Source organism: Hydra vulgaris, chromosome 10, assembly GCF_038396675.1.
Source record: "Hydra vulgaris chromosome 10, alternate assembly HydraT2T_AEP".
Taxonomy (NCBI): domain Eukaryota; kingdom Metazoa; phylum Cnidaria; class Hydrozoa; order Anthoathecata; family Hydridae; genus Hydra; species Hydra vulgaris.
Window position 1 is genome coordinate 5,776,751 of NC_088929.1, and position 19,961 is coordinate 5,796,711.

General features: G+C 26.4%; 1 protein-coding gene across 6 annotated transcripts in view; it reads right to left on the reverse strand.

Moving 5' to 3' along the window:
- The window catches only part of LOC136085755 (uncharacterized), a 184,244-nt gene that overhangs the window by 140,132 nt on the left and 24,151 nt on the right, over positions 1–19,961 (reverse strand). The gene's annotated exons all lie outside the window — the stretch shown is intronic.

A 19,961-nucleotide genomic window follows, 5' to 3' on the forward strand; every position in this document is an offset into this window, starting at 1 on the left:
AAACACAAAAGGTATTCATACTTATCAAATTTAATTTCATAATTTAATTGACTCTTTTAGAAACTACTAGATATTTTTGGTAGAGTTATGTTTCTTCTCTAGATTTTTTCAGAGCTTTACAATTTTTTAAAAATAATTTCTTGCAAGTTTATTTTACTTGCTTATTTTTACTTACAGATATTATTTTGACGACATAAGTTAGGAACTAAATTGTTGTAGTTACCTAAGACTTTAATTACCTAAACTTTTGTTCTTGGTGCAATTTAAACATTAGTAGGTTGTAAATAAGGATTTTTTACCACTCTATATATATGCATGTATATATATATATATATATATATATATATATATATATATATATATATATATATATATATATATATATATATATATATATATATATATACATGAGTTTAAATTAGGCAGTCTCTTCAACAATATCAATTATGCCAGTTTAATAAAATGATTGGTAAATGTCAATGTTCCATTAAATGATAAAAATTTCGTATTGATTATGCATGTTCTTGTTAAAAAGGAACCATTATTGGGGTCTTGAATTTAAAATTTTATACACCATTTCTTGCACTGTCAGTTTCTATCAAAACTTTATAAAGTGCATTACAAATTAAAAACAGTATAATGCTATAGCGTATACAGAGGGCTTTCCGTTGAAAATAAAATGGAGCGATTACCTTTTCACTTGATTGATATACGGGGCTTAAGAGCGAGGTAGGAAGAGGAACTTTTTTACTGTTTTCGATAAAAGTTTTCCTTCTTTTTTAAAGTTTTGATAATTATTGTGCGTGTTTTTATATATTTTGGCTTATTAGCCAAAAGTAAGTCTTAAGGGTACAAAAATAAAATTAAATGAAAGTTTGAATTGTCTTATGCTTCTTTCTTTTTCCTTTTTTTTAACAGTTTAGCTAATAGATAATAAAAGTTTGAGCCATAGTACTGAAATCATAACAAAAAGCTTTCTTGCTTCCTTTTGATCATAAATTGTTCTAAGAATACGTAAAAAATTAATTATTGACTAATTTTCTTACAACAAAATTGGTTAAAAAATGCTTGGAATAAGACACGCTTAACAAATAAAGTAAACAAAATTTCGCATAAAATATTTTCTGTATTTAAAAATTAGCAAATTTTGATTAAAATAAAGATATTTTTCTTTACACCCATTGATTTAAATATGCTTGCTGTATTAGTTGAGGGCGCAATCAAACTACTGTATGCTTTAGCTTGGTTTGTCCAAACTTTTTTTTAAATTTAGAGACAAATACTTTACAAAACAAGAATAAACAAAATTTTGAAAAAGTTATAAAAGTTTTTAAATTTTTCACAAAGTTCGTGGCTGAAGCAACTTGATATCCGATCACAAGCACAGTCAAGAGATCTGTGTTTTTGAGAAACCTTTGCCATAGTAGGGTTGAAAGTTCAAACAAAACTTTGAAGGCCATAAGCTGGCTCCTTCTAAAGTTCTCTGAAAACTCTTGTAAAGTTAGTTCACTAGCCCAAACAAGAGGTGGAGTTCCATCGAAGGAATAAGTACCAAGACAATTTTTGAAGTATCCTCTGCTTGAATGAGAGACTCGTGAATCACTTCGAGGTACTTCGTTTTTTGAATTGTTGAGGTCGTGAGAATAGTTTTCTCACATTAGTAAACTCATCCCTGAAGTTTGATTCCACCGACCTTTCTCTAAATGACTCGTTGAGAGTTTAAGCCATTGAAATCTCAAGGTGAGGTTGCAAACTCAAGGTGAGCAAATGAAACTATTCTTCCCCCCTGCGCTCTGATCAGTCTGTTAATTCATTTAAGCGAGACAACTTTTTGCTCAATGACTGTCTAAACCTCTTCCAAAATGATAATCAAATGTTTTTGTTAATTCATCAATCGGAAAAGTGAACTTCAAATTTCGAAAAAGACAAAACTTTTAAACTTTAAAAATTTAGTTTATAAATTTAAATTAAATGTTTTTGTACAACTTATTTTCTTTTATAATTAAAAAAAACTCACTAACTCGTTTATGTTTTTATTTTTTTTAAATCTATTACTAAGTTTTATCTATTATGTTTGGTGTCTTTAAAGACACATAGACACAAGACACATTTAAAGACACTTTAAAGACACATAGACACAAGACTAAACATAGTAGATAAAACTTTTTTTTGATGTTTTTTAATGTTTTAATAAATGTATTTGTGTCCAATTTTAAACTACTTGTGTCCATTTTGAAATTAATTTATTGTTTTTTTTTTTAATTTTGAAACGTGATTGATTTTCGGAAAAAAAAGTAATTTAAAGTAATCTTAAAAAGTGGCTCGTTTTAAATGGCTTACTATTTGCCAAATTTTGTCATCACAATTATTAAATAAGGAACGTCTAAAATTCTGCTTTGTTTGTTGTGGAAATCTGGTTTTCCTACATCGGAAAACTATTTATATTTTGGGAGCTCATTGAACTTGAGAAACTTTAAAATCATTTAAAGGTAAATACTAATTATATACCAAAAATACCTAGTTTAAAAAGAATCAATACAGTTAAAATTCGTGTAATAAGTTCTTGTTGTTGTGACACAGTAATAGGCACAAAACTTTTTAAAATCCTAAATAGTTGAGAGAAATTTCATTGAAAATAGAATAAATAGTTCCTCTTCCTACCTTGCTTTGAAACCCCAAAATTCATCAAAATAAAAAGATAATTGCTCATTTGCCTTTTTACTGGGAGCCATTTCATTACATTTTGGCCAGTTTTAAAGTTGCAATGCTATTTATAACATTTTGATGAAAAATAGCAAAACTAAAAATTGTGTATAAAATTTAATTTTCTATTTAATACGTTTGTAACTTAAACAGGAATAAAAAATTTGAACAAAAGATCCTAATAATGGTTCTAATTAAACAAAAACATGTAAAATCTATGAAAAATCACATTTATATCATTAAATAGAACATAGATAGGTATGCACTTTTTATTTTTTATATTGAAAATTGAAAATATTGTTTAGAAAATATTGTCTAACTTCGAAATCAATTTTATTTTACGGACTGTTTAACCAGATTAAAATTTTTAATCTATTCTGTGATGTGAAAGGTAGGTAAATCAACTTTATCATCTTTAACCGGTTGAAATGACTACAAAAACTTTGAGTAGTCATAGACCGTTGTGTTATGTTTAGCAAAAATAAATTAAACTAATGTTTGTACATAAAAGGAGTAGCTAAACAAACAGCGTGATTCTGTTTCAAAGAATCAAGAATAAATTTTCAAAAGCAGCTGTGGCGCAGTGGTTAGAATTCTGAGAGAACCAAGAAGTCCGAGGTTCAATGCTATAGCATTAGAGAGCCGTCAAAACAATAGCATCAGGGGGCCGTCAAAACTATAGCATTAGGGGGCCGTCATAAGAATTATCACTGTTAATTTAAAACCTATTTTGATCCCTTACCCTCTTTTGTTACCGGTTTTTTTACTTCACCTCATCCTCTAAAAAGATGTCATAAAACTGCCCTTTCCTAAATAAATATCAACAAGAGTTTTTTTCCATTTATCAAGAAAAACAAATATTATCCTATTTATAACGATAACTTCATTAATAGTATAAGTTTTCATAATTTTCCATTTAATCAAAATTAAAATAATTAAAAAATCCTATTAAATTACGTTCTTTTCTAATAACCCCTCCCTTTCTTTTGTTCTTTTTCGCCTATTTTTTGTTCTTTTTTATCTCGACCTAATTCCACCTTATTTGCAAAATGTTCAGAAAGTTATAATAAAATGTTATCTATATTGTAAAGTCTATTGGAATATTTAGTTTTATTTGTACTTATCTATTATTAGGAAAATTTTTTAGATACTCTAAGTTTATTTTTATTTGAATACCATTGTATTAACAGCTTTGCTCCAATCTAAGAAATCTCAATGCTTAACTTTTCTTTGTCAAATGCTATAAGTTTGATTATTAATTTTTAATGAGTAAAAAAATGATTGGTAAGTATTTAATTAATTTTTTAATCACCTTTCCAGACAGCAAGTATATATTGGTCAAATAATGACTATCCTACGCAAGCGAATTCATTACAGGACCGGTAAAGTTCCGTTCGTGGATCGCCAGTTCTTGCAAGCCGTAACAGGGCCATAGCCGAGCCTTTATAACATTACCTGTTCAGGTTAGCCGCGATAGTACCAATAATAGGCCATTAATGGTTTTTCTGAGCGGATGAATAGACATTGGGCCAATATCGGCCGACCATTGCCAAACCAATTTGAATTAACTTTAGTGTAGTTAAAAAAAACTAAAGTTCTCGCATCCATCTTGTTTTTAACGTTTCATACAAATATATATTCTCAGATTCTTTATTAGTAAAAAAATATTTGCAGGCAATATACTGTTCTAGTCTGTTTTCTTTTATTTCATTCTTTTAAAATCTTTTGAAGATTATATTTTATTGAACAGAGTTTTTTTTTTTTTGTTGTTCAGATATGGCAAACTCTTGGTTTAGTGAAAAAGTTTGATGGAATATTGTAATGTAATAAAAAACCATTTGTTATTGCACTAAACTGTAACAATTGCAAACCTAAAATCATTACAGCTTTCTTATCTGACTTTGTTTTAGAAGTTAATAAACTGCACAAAATTGGTATCACAATTAACAATCAACATTATCTATTTAGAATTTCTGCATATATTTGTGACACCCCAGCAAGAGCATTTGTAAAACGCATCAAAGGTCATAATGCATATCATGACTGCGATAAATGTGAGTAGCATGGTGTATATAATGGAAAAGTAACTTTTCTTGAAACTGCTGCAACATTAAGAACAGATCCATCATTTGCTAATATTTCAGATTGTAAGCATCACATTTGTGTGAGCCCTCTAGCTCAAACCTCTAATGGTTTGATATCACAAGTCCCAGGTGATTATATGCATTTGCCATGCCTCTTTATTATCCGCAAATTGGTGTATTTGTTAGCGAAAGGTCCCTTAAAAACACTAGGTCCACATGCAGTATCAAAATTATCAAAGCTTGCTTTATTGCTATACCTATGCTACACAATTTTAGTTATAATTTTTAATCGTATATTGAGCATGCTTCGACTATCCTTGATTTTAAGATATTTGTTCAACTTTTTTTTGTTAACAAATTGTAATAAGTTTGTTTTAATAAGTTTAGTATTTTAATAGCAACATATGAAGAGTTAGTTATAAAAATCTGGTGTAAGCAATTTTGGTTTTATGTGCCATTCTGAACATTAATTTATTTAAAAAATAATTGAAGCCGAAAAATATATATATTTTTTTGGTTATGTATTTATAATAACATTTTTCAAATTGTTTTTTTGTTTAGTTATTAGTTACTATTAATGATATATATATATATATTATATATTATATATATATATATATATATATATATATAAATATATATATATATATATATATATATATATATATATATATATATATATATATATATATATGCATATTAATAAATTAGTAGAAAATCATTTAACAAAAACTTTTCTTATTTAAAACTGTGTTTTATCAATAAAGAAGTATCAGAAATGAATGATCATATAAATAAAACTTCTGTTTATACCAAAAATTAAATTACAGAAAGTCGCAAATGTCTTCACTTAAATGTCAACTACTGTCTTTACTTAAATGTCAACTACTGTATGAGTCTTTATTAATGAAACACAATGTTATATATATATATATATATATATATATATATATATATATATATATATATATAATATATATATATATATATATATATATATATATATATATATATATATATATATATTTATTTATTTATTTATATTTATATAATACCATGTGAACTTTTTTTTTATTTATTGTAAAATAAAAAAAATGTTCACATGGTATCGAAAGTATTTTATTTATTGTTTGATTTAATAAACGAATTACATTCATTTTTTTTATAAAGAGGTGTTTAAAGATTTAAAATTCTTTTAACTCAACTTTTTTTTCTTATAAAAATGTTAAAATTATTTATTAAGTACCTCTAATCATTTGTTTTATTGCAGTACTTTATAAGTAACTTAAGTAATTTTTCTGAAAAATAGTTATACTATTTTTTAATACTTTTGTTATTGCCATAGACAGCCAATGTGTTTGACTTCCTTATTTTTAACTTGTATGAAAAAAAAAAAAATTTATTATCCACCTATATTTTAAGCTATCTGGTACATTTAAGGTTTGTTAATTTATTGCTTATTTTTTGTATTTTATTCTTATTTGTTCTTTTATTAATTTGTAATCTAATACTGCTACTACTACTAGTACTACTACTACTACTACTACTACTACTACTACTACTACTACTACTACTACTACTACTACTACTACTACTACTACTACTACTACTACTACTACTACTACTACTACTACTACTACTACTACTACTACTACTCCTGCTACTGCTGCTACTACTGCTACTACTGCTACTACTACTGCTACTACTACTACTACTACTTCTACTACTACTACTACTAAATACATATATATGTATCTATGCATATACATGTGTATATATATATATATATATATATATATATATATATATTTATATTTATTTATTTATATATATAAATATATATATATATATATTTATATATATATAAATTATGTCAGTGTATTCTACAAATAGAGTGCTCAATGTTCTTAAAGAACAGAGCAATAATAAATAAGAAAAAATTATTTACATATATATATATATATATATATATATATATATATATATATATATATATATATATATATATATATATATATATATATATATAATATGATATAGTATACATGTAAGTATATATATAAAAAGATATAAAAATATACAATTTTTGTAATGACAATAGTGTAACAAACTTAGTCTTATTTTTGATGAATTTATTATTGGAGTTAAGGAGTTATTTCTATTTATCTAAATCTTCAAACTTTTATTTCAGTAATTATAACTTTTTTTCAGAATAAATTTTTAATCTTTTAAATTATATTCTAATAATGAAATCATTTGAAACTCTTTTGAAAATTTTATACATCAGAAAAATAATATAGAAGTTGCATTTCTTAGACTGAGCTTTATTTCGTTCAATCATTGGTGTTGTAATGTTTTTTATTTAACTTAGAAATAACTTTAGAATGGATCTCCATCAGTTTCTTATTGTTGCTTTTAAAAATTAAGATGTTGTTGCAATTTTGCCAAAAACATATTTAAATAATAATGAACTTTGCTTTTGGCAACCATTGACCTCACAAGGCAAAGTAAATGAGGTTTTCAAAGAATGTGAAGCCCCTAATGAAAATTGGTCTAAACATGCCATTCAAGTTATTAAAAAAATAGGTAAGTCACATATGTACATAATGTGCTTAAGATATAACCTGCATTACTGTCAAAAAATTATACTTTATTGCACAAAAGAAATATTGATAATTTTGTGCTGTAGCTGTAATTTTGATAGTGCTCTTATAAGAATGTAACTTAGGGGTTGTATTTTAGGTTCCTGCAACAAGGCACAATGTTAACATGAAAAGACTACCAAAAAATTGATCTGCAGAGTGATTCATAATCAAGTACTAGGCTACGTCCAAAGCGGTACTTAATAGTAGAGAATGTATATTTTTTTGTAAATACAATTTTATGGTTTTAAAGTTATTTAGTCCTAAGTATTTTTATTTTCTTTATGTTATGGGAAGAACCGTTTTATATCCTGATGAGCACAGCGAAATATAATTTTTTGTGGAAGGTTTTATTTGACATCAGCTCCTTTTACGCCAAATTTATTTCCCTCTGGAACATCCATGCAACTTACACCATCAAAACCTGTAAGCGCACAAATGCTAACTCCACTACTTTCATTCACGTCTTCTGCCATAAAATTTAAAATAAATCTTATAAACGAAGAGCAGAGATCACAAGAAACATTGCCATCGGCTGTGACAAACAAAATAGTTTAAATATCAGTGGAACTCAAAGAGGATGTGACAAATCTGAGAAAAGAGGTTGCATACAACACAACCATGCTGCAGAATATTGCTAATGGTCGAGTTCATGAAGATAACCAAAACATTTTTGATATTCTTAAAATTCCCTTTTGCAATATGGCTTCGTTATTGTAACTTGAAAAAACACTGAAAAAGCTTGTAAGTTGCTCACTCATTTAACTGATCTTAATTTTTACACATTATTTTTTAATTGTTTATTTTGATTATTTAAAAGAAAATACAAAGTTTCTATTGGTTTATTGAAGTTCATCACAAATGGGTTTAGCAATAAAAATTTGCAACTCAAGAAAATTTTAATCCTAAACACAGTTTTTTTTCTCTCTTCTAAAACTGAATTAACAGTAAGAATGCAAATGTTTGAAAATTAAAATCTAAATTTCTAATTAAATTAAACATATGTTGTCAAATTAATATATTTTATGTGCTGATCATCAAAAGTTTCATTTTGAAAATATTTTGTCTTATTATTTTTGTTGTTTATTTTATTGCTTAATGTATCTAGATACGAGCAGTTGCTTCTAAAGGTGGGCAAAACTTAAAAGAGGCTGTGAAGAGAATGCTCTGGACAGGTCAGGGTTATAAAGACAAACAGTCTTAATGTGATTTGAATTGCAGATTAGTTAATAAAGATAGATCTTTTTTTTAACTTTGAATTGAAAATTTTTTTTATATTTATATATTTCTCCGTTTAAATAATGCTACAATACCAAAAGGTAAAAATATTTAAATTGCCGGGGCAAAAAGAAGACAAAAATAGTTTTATCACTAAGCCCTGTAGTTTACATCATATTTTTACTTTATAAGCAGTAGTTTTATAAGATAAATATTTTATAATACCGTTAAAAATTAATTGAAATATATTTTTATTTAGTTAACATAAGACAAAAAACAAAAAAAAATATGACACAATTTAAACAAAAGAAAATAAGAACCTCAAGGTGTGCAAAAAACAAAACAAAATAAAATTAAATATAAGAGCTAATTTGAAATAAAGTTATAAAAAGAACTATTTGTTGAAATAATTTTATGATTGTTAATCAATAATTTTAAATAGGATTAAGAGTTATTTTTTACACTGTTTAAATTAATAATAACAAGAACAGAAAAAAGCAAACCAAGTGGCTTGTTCGCATATGGGAAATTATAAAGATAAATATAAAAATAAAAGCAAGAAAAAAATAAAAAAGAAGATAAAAATAAAGTCGTTATTAAATTTAAAATTCCATTATTTAGGTCCTGTATTTGAAATAGAGAATTTGGTGGCTATATAATAAGTTTTGGGTTGAAGAAAAATTTTTAAACTTGAACATGATTTATTTTGTTAAAAAAGGTATTAAATTTTAGAGGTGTCATTTTATTTATTTTGTACATAAAAGTATCTGATAAAAGTTTAGTTGATAAACATTGAGTATATTTAGTTTATTAAATAAACCTTTTGAGGGCGTTACACTCTTTACTTTTGAAATAATTCGTATAGTAAGTTTTTGTCTACTGAGTAGTTTTTTTTATCTTGGTTGCGTTGGTGCTGCACCAAACAACCAAGTAAAAAAGTTTTTATAAAGAAATTAAAAAAATGTCATTTAAATCTTTTGTTAACATTATTAAGGTGGCTCTACTAAAATGTTGATAAGGAGGATAGGGGGAGCTAATGATAAACATTTGAAGGTAATCTTTATTGTGATGGTGTCACAATACTATATCCAGAACTGATAAATAGGCTAACATTCTTAAGGGAATCCAGTAGTAAAACATTTTGTATAAAGTGGCACAACAAAAAAAAATTGTATATTTATTGTTCTTTTCCTTTTATGTAAGTAAATGCCAAGTATATACTGCAATGTTTTTATTTTAAAATGTGTTTGACTTCATAAAAATAAACTTTAAATTATTTAACTTAACAATTTTAGGTTAATGGATGATTCTCCAAATAAATATATGAGTTGAGAATATGACATCGTTGGATTTTATATGTATATTATTTTATGTGTTTTAATTTTAAAGGCGCATTGAAGCGAAATCCCTCGACTGCTCAAGCCACATAAAGTGATATTTAAAAGACGATAGTACATTTTTTGGCGGCAGCAATTGATAGAAATGGTGGAAGGAAGTCGAGAGCCACAAGGCTGCTGGCTCAAAAAGCTACTGCAACCGAGAAAGTATCTTGTTTTTCGAGAGTAAAACTAAAATTTTTTCTAGTTTACCATCAACTTCCGATTCAGAAGAATCAAATTAAAATTTGTTATTGTTATATGTTAGATTATAAATGTGTTAGATTGTAAATATACTTATATTACTCATTGAATATTATATTATATATTAATACCTTTGCTTGGTCAACTATGTCGTAATGTAAGCGATGAAATGTAGTTTACACATTATGAATTAAAAATTTGAAATTTATTTTACAGAAAGATAAGTTTAATCTGATGCTAAAAGTAAAATATAATTTTCAGTTGAGAAATGTCAACTATTAGAATAATAGTTGACACTTCTCAACTGTAATGGTTAGCCATTTTCCGCCAGTTCTTTTCTTGTAGTGGCTAGCCACTGTTTTGCCATCACTGGCTAACCAATGTTTTTTCATCACCGGCTGGCCACGGCTGGTCCATAAGAAATCCTTAGAGGAAAACGGAGCTTTGCCAACTTTGGCTGCCGCAGCTGTTCCAGCTCGGGAGCCTACACAGGACCAGTGTGGGACCATTATATTCTTGCTGTCTAGGTTACTACTTAATTATTCTATTTTATTATTACCTTACTACTAATACAGTAAGATTCTGCTTCGTTAAAGGATACAGAGTAATCAAAGTTTTTAATATGTCAAACTTTTTTAAAAAATTTAGTTTAATGAAATTTCGAGAAAATCAACTGTATGTTAATATAAAGATATATAAATATATGCAAAACTAAACAATATCATGTTTCGTATACGGTTAACCATATGTAACCTTAGTATTTTTATATATAGCAATTAGTATAAAGCATACATAGTACCATATATACTATACAATAAATAAAAAATGATAAGTACGTAAGGTACCAAAAATTGATTTTGCTTCACCGATCAGTATAACTCTTTTTCAAACAGCTTTACAGTGCTGGCTATTGAATAAGGAATTTTTATTTTCACGTTTTATTTGTTTGATTCTGAGTCAGACTATATTTGTTGCTTCTAAGTTATGCTTCTTATTCAAGGAATTAGTTTAAAAAAATACTATTTTTTAATTCTATTTTGATTCTCAGAAAGCGCTGCCACGGCAAGTTATAATTAGAAAAGTTTTTTGGTAGTCTAAAGTAGAGTATTGCTCCTTTTATCTTATATTGCTTTACAATCCTAGAGGAAATGCTTTTCGATAGGTTCTAGTAGATAATATTGTTTGTTACTTATATACTAAATGCAATGTTCAATCAGTTTACTTTCAATGCGGATTTGTTAACAGATGATATTTTGCATGAGACTATCAACTCTTGTACCAAGGTCCATATGTTTATTTCTCTGAAATAGAATTTTTTTGATCACGAGGTAGATTGCTAAATTCCGACTCGCGAAAAGCACTTTTTTTTCGCGGCTGTTTTGGAAACACCATTTAACGCGTACAGTGTGTTAATTTTGCTCAGAATTATTAATCAATTTTGTTATTGAAAAACGTGTTTCAATCAAACTGTGTACTTAATTTTTGTATAATTATCTACTGTTTTTTAGATACTTTACAGTGATGTATATCAATGTGATATTTATATTTTAATTATGAGAGTTGTAAAGTTTGCAACACACCTTTTGTTATCTTTATATGTTTTTGTTTTTTGTATATTTATATTAAATCTCTCTAACTTTTATTATATTTTAGTAGTAGTTGTAGTAGTAGCAGTTGTTGCTGCTGTTGTTATTGTTGTAGTAGTTGTAGTAGTAGTAGTAATGAAGAAGTAGGCATTCAGGTATTTTGATCAAAATAAATTTGTGTTTATTTTGATAATAACTTGGTATTTATTAAATTCATCTTTACGCATTTTAAAAATGTGTTATTTGTTTATATTTCACTTTTAAAATATTTGAGATTTTTTGGCTATTTTTTTAGATGCCTAGTAATAATAATGAAAAAAAGCTGCAGAAGTAGTAATGAAGGATGGATTTTTGGTTTGGACTGTAGCACGATATTTTAGTATTAGCAGAACAACACTCCAAAGACATATAAACTTTGTCAGAAGAATAGTCCTAAAAATACTGAACCAAAATATCAATATTTTAACCAATGTGCTGTTCGCAATGTATTTTCTAAAGATGAAGAAAAATCCTTAGTTGAGTACCTTGTCATTGCAAACATTATGCACTATGGACTGTCAAAGCCACAGCTTAAAAAGCTTGCTTTTGAGTATGCAAAAACTAATGCTAAAAAATATCTAACCTCCTAGGATAAAAGTAGTAAAGCCGATGAGCAATGGTATTCTGATTTTATAAAAACGAATAATAAGTTTCTTTCATTGAGGAAGCCACAAGTTTAGCAAGAGCCACCAGTTTCAACAAAGTAAATGTTTCATTTTTTTTTAAATAATCTTGAAGTCTTATCAAAATATATGTCTTTGCCTCAATGCATCTTTAATGTGGATGAAACAAGTGTTACAAATGTGCACACACATGTTAAGGTTGTGACCCCGAAAGGCAAAAAACAGATTGGGAGCATAACTTCTGGTGAACGAGGAACTAATATAGCTATTATTAGCTGTGTCAATGCAATCGGAAATTTCATACCCTCTATGATTTTTCCAAGAATAAACTTCAAAAATCATATGCTGAAAGGAGCACCTCCAGGAACTAAGGGAATAGCACATACAAGTGGATGGTCAAATGCTGATAATTTTTTAGAGTTTTTGAAACATTTTATTTACCAAATCAAATGTTCTGTAGATCAGCCAGTATTATTACTATTGGATAGTTATAAAAGCCATGCCTGTATTGAACTAATTACTTTTGCTAAAGAAAATGGTATAATAATGCTTACTTTTCCTCCGCATACCAGCCATAAGCCTCAGCCATTAGACAGAGGTATTTTCGGACCTTTAAAGAAATACTAAAGCACAGCTTTTTGTAATTGGATGCTGTCAAATTCAGGAAAGCCAATTACTATATATGACGTTGCAGAAAACATTATCAATTGTTATCCTTTGGCCTGTACTCCTTTAAACATTCTAGCTGGTTTTCTCGTGTCTGGTGTATAGCTAGTTAATCAAAATATATTTACTGATGATGAATATTTGAGTTCAAGTGTAACCGACAGACAGGATCCAGCATTAACTTGTCCAAATAATTCTATTTCTGAAAAAAAAAATGAGTTTGTCAAAGATTCATCTATAAATTCATGAAAAAATTATATTCCTGTACAAGGCAACCATTCGTCTGCAATGGAAATAGATTTTTCTCTATCAAAATCTGTTTTATGTATAACGCCAGAACAGGTCTGTCTTTTTCCGAAAGCAAAACCTCGTTTATCTAAAAGAGGAGGAAGAAAACCAGTTAAATGTCGAACTTTTGCTGACACTTCAGAAAGAAACGCTATTGCACTTCTACGTGCAAAAAAATTTGGAAAAAATAGAAAAATTGTTTAAAAATCTTAGTTTTGACTTGACCTAGCAACATTAAACATTTTTAAATGTTGGATATTTTAAGATTCTGTATAAAACTAGATAAATTTTTTGAAAATGATGCTAGATTAAACAAGTTTTTAATAAAATTTAAGTGACTAACTTTGTAGTCTATTGATTATGGAGTTAAACCTAATTTATAGAGAGCGACCCTTAGTACAATAGCTGGTGGTCCTAGGTGCATTTAAAAAAAAGCTTATTGTACCTATGCCCACTAATTTTTAAACCCTTCTACTTGACGGACTTTTATATTTTAAGTCATTATTCCTACAATAATCCAAACTAACTAGTATATAGATGTGATCATATCAGTTTCAGCATTTTGAGACAAACCCGGAGCCTTGATTTGGGTCATTGAAAAAATCCAGCGCTAGATTCATGAACTTTTTCTAATAAACAACAGCCATGCCGCAGAAGAGACTTACTTGGACGTTAAAACATGCAAACTAGTCTAGCAATGATCTAAATAAATTAGATACATTTTTAGAGTAACGTTTGATAAAAGTACACTATAATTACTTGAGACAAATGTATTTTGTTGAAAAATACTATAGAAACTGTATGAAACATTTTTATAGAATATGCCAAAACAAATACATAATAATTATATTACTATATGATTACATACTTTTGATACAAAACATAGTTATAATACTATAATACTCTACAAGTTTGAATAAACTAAAATTTTCTTATACTAATCTTATTCTTTTGACTGCAAATTAATTATCGTTAGAAATACTTAATTTGTCAATACACTTTCAATACTTATTATGCATAAATTAAAAAGTATTTTTTAGTGTATGGTGGATTTTAAAAAACTTTTAAATAATTTAGAGAACAATTTTCTCTCAGAGACTGCAAATACAGGTACGGTAAAGACATTTTAAATGTTACCGTAATATTTGATAAATGATTTTGGAGTTCATGTGAAAACAAATAATCTAGAACAGTTTACGCAATCATATGTTTATTTTCTGTAATATATGGTGCAAGATTTTAAATTTCATTGCCCAAATATAATGCATTGACAGTTTAACTTATTTTGTAGGATATGACAGTTTAATTTAAAAACCTTCAATACATTTTTGCTTTAGTCTATCAATCAAGCAACTTCAAAGAACAAATGTTCAAAAATATTCGTTGCGTGCGTTCAAAAGCTCAAAACGTCTGTATGTTTTACCACCCCCTAAAAAAAAAAAAAATCTCTCTGAAAACAATTTAAGATATAAAATGGTAACATTTTTACAAAATATAGGCGCTTTTATAAAATATTGTGTAATTAAAATACAACTTCGAGTGACATATTGTATTTTACTTTGTCAAACTTCAAATTTGTTAAGAGCGATGTAAATTACTCCAGTAATCAAAGAGTCCTAATTGCGTTGGCCATCAAAAAGATTTTCATGGAAAAAAACAATGAGTAAAATTATTCTATCAAGTGATAATTGGCTACCCTTTCCAATTTTAAAAATAAAGTATACAACTCAGGATAAAAGAATAAAGGAGAAAGAAAAGGATTGGGTGTTAAGATGTTGGAATTGATTTCGGAAATAATAAAACTTTACACTAAAAGCGAAAAACACATTTAATAAAATATTGCGATGATAGTGACGACTCATCACTATTCAATTGGAAGCACCAATTATCAGAAAGTTTTGAATACAAAAAAGTTCTGTCATTAATGGTAATTATTTCATTACTTTAAATAAAAGTTTTGTAAAATTCCCATGTAGCGTTATTCGTTATATAGTAGTGATATAACAGGGTTGTCAAAATGCTCAAAATTAGAGAAAAGTTAGGTAATGTTTTTTGGTCAGTGAAAATTTATGGAGTTTAAATTATATTCAGAACAAACCAAAGAAAACATCCATCTTATTAAATTTTTTTTTAGAATTTGTTTTATCGCTAATTTTTATTTTGTTTGCCAGCAAAAATAATTTCAATTGTGAAAAAGTCTGGAAAAAATCAAAGAATTTAATTTTTAATGTAGGTGGCCACCATGTACAAATAGTTAAATAACACAGTAGTATTATGCAAAGGTAAAAAAGTGGTGAAGTTTACAATTCCTACACCTCTAGTATTGCACAATGGTTATTTTGAAAACTGAACTTATGTTCATAATTTTCTGCAATGATTTCAAAACTAAATAAATTTTTCGATTTTAGCAAAATGGTTTACTTCAGATGAATTAATTCAAACTCAAAGTTCAAGTTCAACATATCCTGCAATATCATATTTAACATATCAAATGCAAGTAACTTGGCGTTATTTAACTTTTTTAAAATTTTAATTATCAATTAAGTGAGAAAGTCGATTTCTTTTATATTATTATATATTTATTTATTGTGAGTTTATATTTATTTATTGTCGGTTATAATTTATTTATTGTATAGTTAATAAAATTGAATAGTAGAGAGCTCAATTTATTTAGTAAAAGATGTTTAGATTGTATTAAATCCATATTTTACAACTAAATAAATTGAGAATATTGTATGAGTTGTGTGAAAATATTTTAAATTATATATTATAATTTTTAATAAGGAATAAAAAAAGTACATTTAACTGTTATTTTTTTTTGGTTTTCAACAAAAAGTTCTGGCATTTCAAGAAAAAGTTGTTATTTGGATGAGCGATATTTCCATTTACTTATCTTTACCATTAACTTTAATTTCTCAACAATCTCTAACATTTTTATTTCACATAGAGTTTATAAAATCAAAAGAAGAATTATCATGTTTGAAGAAAATATGAAATTGGATTCATTCCTAGATGAAAAAGTAAGGTTAATATATCGATATTATTTAATATGTCGGTACACACACATGTGTGTGTTAGGACACTTAGCTTCTTCTAGTTTAATATAACTTTTTCTTCAATTGTACAACAAAAGTCTATAAATGGGCTTGATTACAAAGATATGATAATCATACGACTTTTTCCGATTTTGTTATGAAATACGTGAAATGAACAAGCCAAAATGAGTTAACTTTTGGCGGAACCGAGACCAACAAAATATTATATTTTGTTGGTCTCGGTTCCGCGACGCTCAAGTTCATAAAAATGACGGAAAAATTTTTTTATCAAGTTGCTCAGAGCCTCCTAAGGAAATGCCCCTGCACCAGCAAAAAAGATGGCAGTCGTATAAAAAAAATAATATTGATACTGTATGTTTCATTGTAGATATATGGTTTCTTTTACATTTTGGTTATTAATTATCTTAAACGTAAAAAAATATAAAGTATGATTTTAAATATAATTTAATTCTGTTTTATTAGTCGGTTCGGTATGTAATACTGTAAATGCTGAGAGAACGTTTAATAGCTTTCTCGGCAAGACGTATTAAAGGTGTTAACAAATAGACGTCTTAAGACGTTCGATAGACGCTCAGGCGAGTTTTCAGTTCTAAGAGCCATCTTGTACTAGACTTCTTACAGACGTTTGTTGCAATACGCTTTACAGACTTCTTTTCACAACGTATCAAATGTGTTAACAAATAGACATCTTAAGATGTACTTCAGACGCTTACTTAAGATACCGTTATACGTCTTATAGACGTCTTTGTACTGGCTGGGAGGATTCCTTTTCTAGTAATAACTGAATAAGATTACTATTTGATTACTACTTAACAAAGTAACTCATTTTGATTACTGTGATTCCGTCACAGTGATCAAAATGAATCAAAAATAAATTCTATTAAAATGTTATTTACTAATTAGTCCTTTATGTTACTTTGCAGTAATAACTACATACTTTGTAGAAGTGTTGTTTACATATTTTGATAATTTTATATGGATGATGAAGCTATTCCACAACCTCAATGCAATCAAAATGAATACAAAATATTTAATTGACATTGAAGTTTTACAATTTTGTGTCTTTGTTTGAACATGCCCTGACTGTGAGAAAAAGTCTGTTAACACGAATATAGATCATAAATATAAAAAAATGAATAAATTCTTTGTTGCTATTTAATTGCATTGAGTGTTTATGGAATATGAGGTTCTACATCAGTAAAAAAGTTTCAAATAAAAATTCTTATAATTTTTCAATATAAATCTAAATTAGGTAATTGCAATGCTTGAAATAGGAAAAAAACATTATAACAGCTGTGTGATTTTGTTAATTTGTGGCATTATTTCCAGATAATCAGTCTGTTGCAAAATTATTAATATCTGGTGCAATTTCCAAGCACATAAAAATGTTGAAACAGGTGTATAAAAAAAAAACAGGACAGCCTGTTGTAATTAGTGACGTAATCAAGTTAATATTTATTGAATTATCTGATGAAACTTTGTTAGAAATATGCTGATATTTGTGAGAAATATACTGATTTATACATATATATATATATATATATATATATATATATATAAAAATATATATATAGTATATATATTATATATATATATAAATTTATACATAAATATAAATATATATATATATATATATATATATATATATATATATATATATATATATATATATATATATATATATATATATATATATAAATATACTGATATTAGAAACAAATTGGGCTAAATAAAAAGATTACGCCAATGAAGGAAAAGTAAAGGTAAAAATAAAGGAAAATTTATGATGCTGGAAGTTTTTAGTGATTTTAGTTAAATTCAATCTTTCAATTGATTTTTTTATTGAAATTTAATAAAAATAAATATAAGGTTACCATAAATATTGCATTTTATAGATTACTTATTTATTATATTAAAATTTTTCAGTTTTGCTAGACATGAATATTCATTTTTCTATGAAACTTAAATGGTTAAATAAAGGTTATAAAAAGATATTATAAGTTTGAACTACTGCACAGTGGGCCAGGTGATGGACAAAAGTTCAAATACATTCTAAAAAATTGCATTATTATATACCATTTTAAAGCTTAAAAATTCAGCTTTTATAAAATGTATAAATTTTTGAATAATATCATGATGTATGCTTTTAACCTGTAGGATCCAAAGGAGCTTTTTTGTATTATTAAATTTTTTTGATTTTTTTTTAATTTGATAAATATTTTGTGTTACTAAAAGCATAAAATATTGTTAATTTTAAAGCCTCACTTTTTAAAGCATAATTTAACAAAATTAAGTATTATATGTTAAAACTAAAGTTGCTTTACAATTATCAAAATATTTGATTTTTCGTTTGAAAAATATTTTTTAATTTAAACTTTTATATTATATATACAAAGATTCTTTTTTTTATGGATTATGTCGCAATTTTATGAAACATGAAATAAAGTCTTGGAATGTTTAGTTTTTTATATGTATAAAATAAATTTCAATCAGACTGCACAATTAATATTAGTGTACCTTATAACTTTGATGTTTTAAGAAACTTAAGCTTGTAACTATTCAAAATGAACTGTTGCCGGGTATATCAGATTTCACTCAACCAAATAAAAAAATCCACAGTACCACTATGTTTGTTCAATATAAATACTCAATGTGGTGTTTATGTAAGAAATCTAGTAAAGTTATTACTTTTGTCCGTTTATATTTATTATGGTTAATATATGCGTTTATATAATTGTCACATTTTTAACATTAATTCTTATATACTACCTCGTTTATTTTAGTTAAAAATGTGAACGAATGTTTTTTCATTTATTTATAGCTAAACTCAAACTTGACAGATTTTTTGCATAAGCTCAGAGCACCTTTCGTGAATACCAAACAGTTACGAAAAATTGAAGGAGCGTACGGTTTCCGTGAGTTACGCAAGAGTTTCTAAAGTTTTGAGGATTCCAAATAAAAGCTTTAAAAAAGAAAAAGAGATATTCTTTGGCAAAAGTTTTTCGTTAATTAAAAAATAATTTCGTTAATTTCGTTAATTTCGTTTAGTGATTAAAATAAAAGTGATAATCACTTTTATTTTAATCACTGCAAATCAAATTTAAAAAAAAGCTTTTTTATAATAATAAATTGTATTAAAATATGCGCAAACTATAATTAACCTCAGACATCATCAATTACGCATTTTAAAGTTTTTAATGGACTAATATAAATTTCTTAACACAAACTGCTAATAAATTGTTAAAGATTTCTATTTATTAAGATATAACACATAGATTGATCATCCGTGGTGTGTTTTGAATTATTTAATCAAACAAGGCAAAAAAATAAACTAAATATAATAATGATAATAAATAACAAACAAATAAAAATGGAAAGGTAAAAATAATTTACAATGTTTTAATTTATAACTATAAGTATGATGTAAATTAAAATAATAATAGCTAAAATCAAATAAACAAAAAAAACGTTAAAGC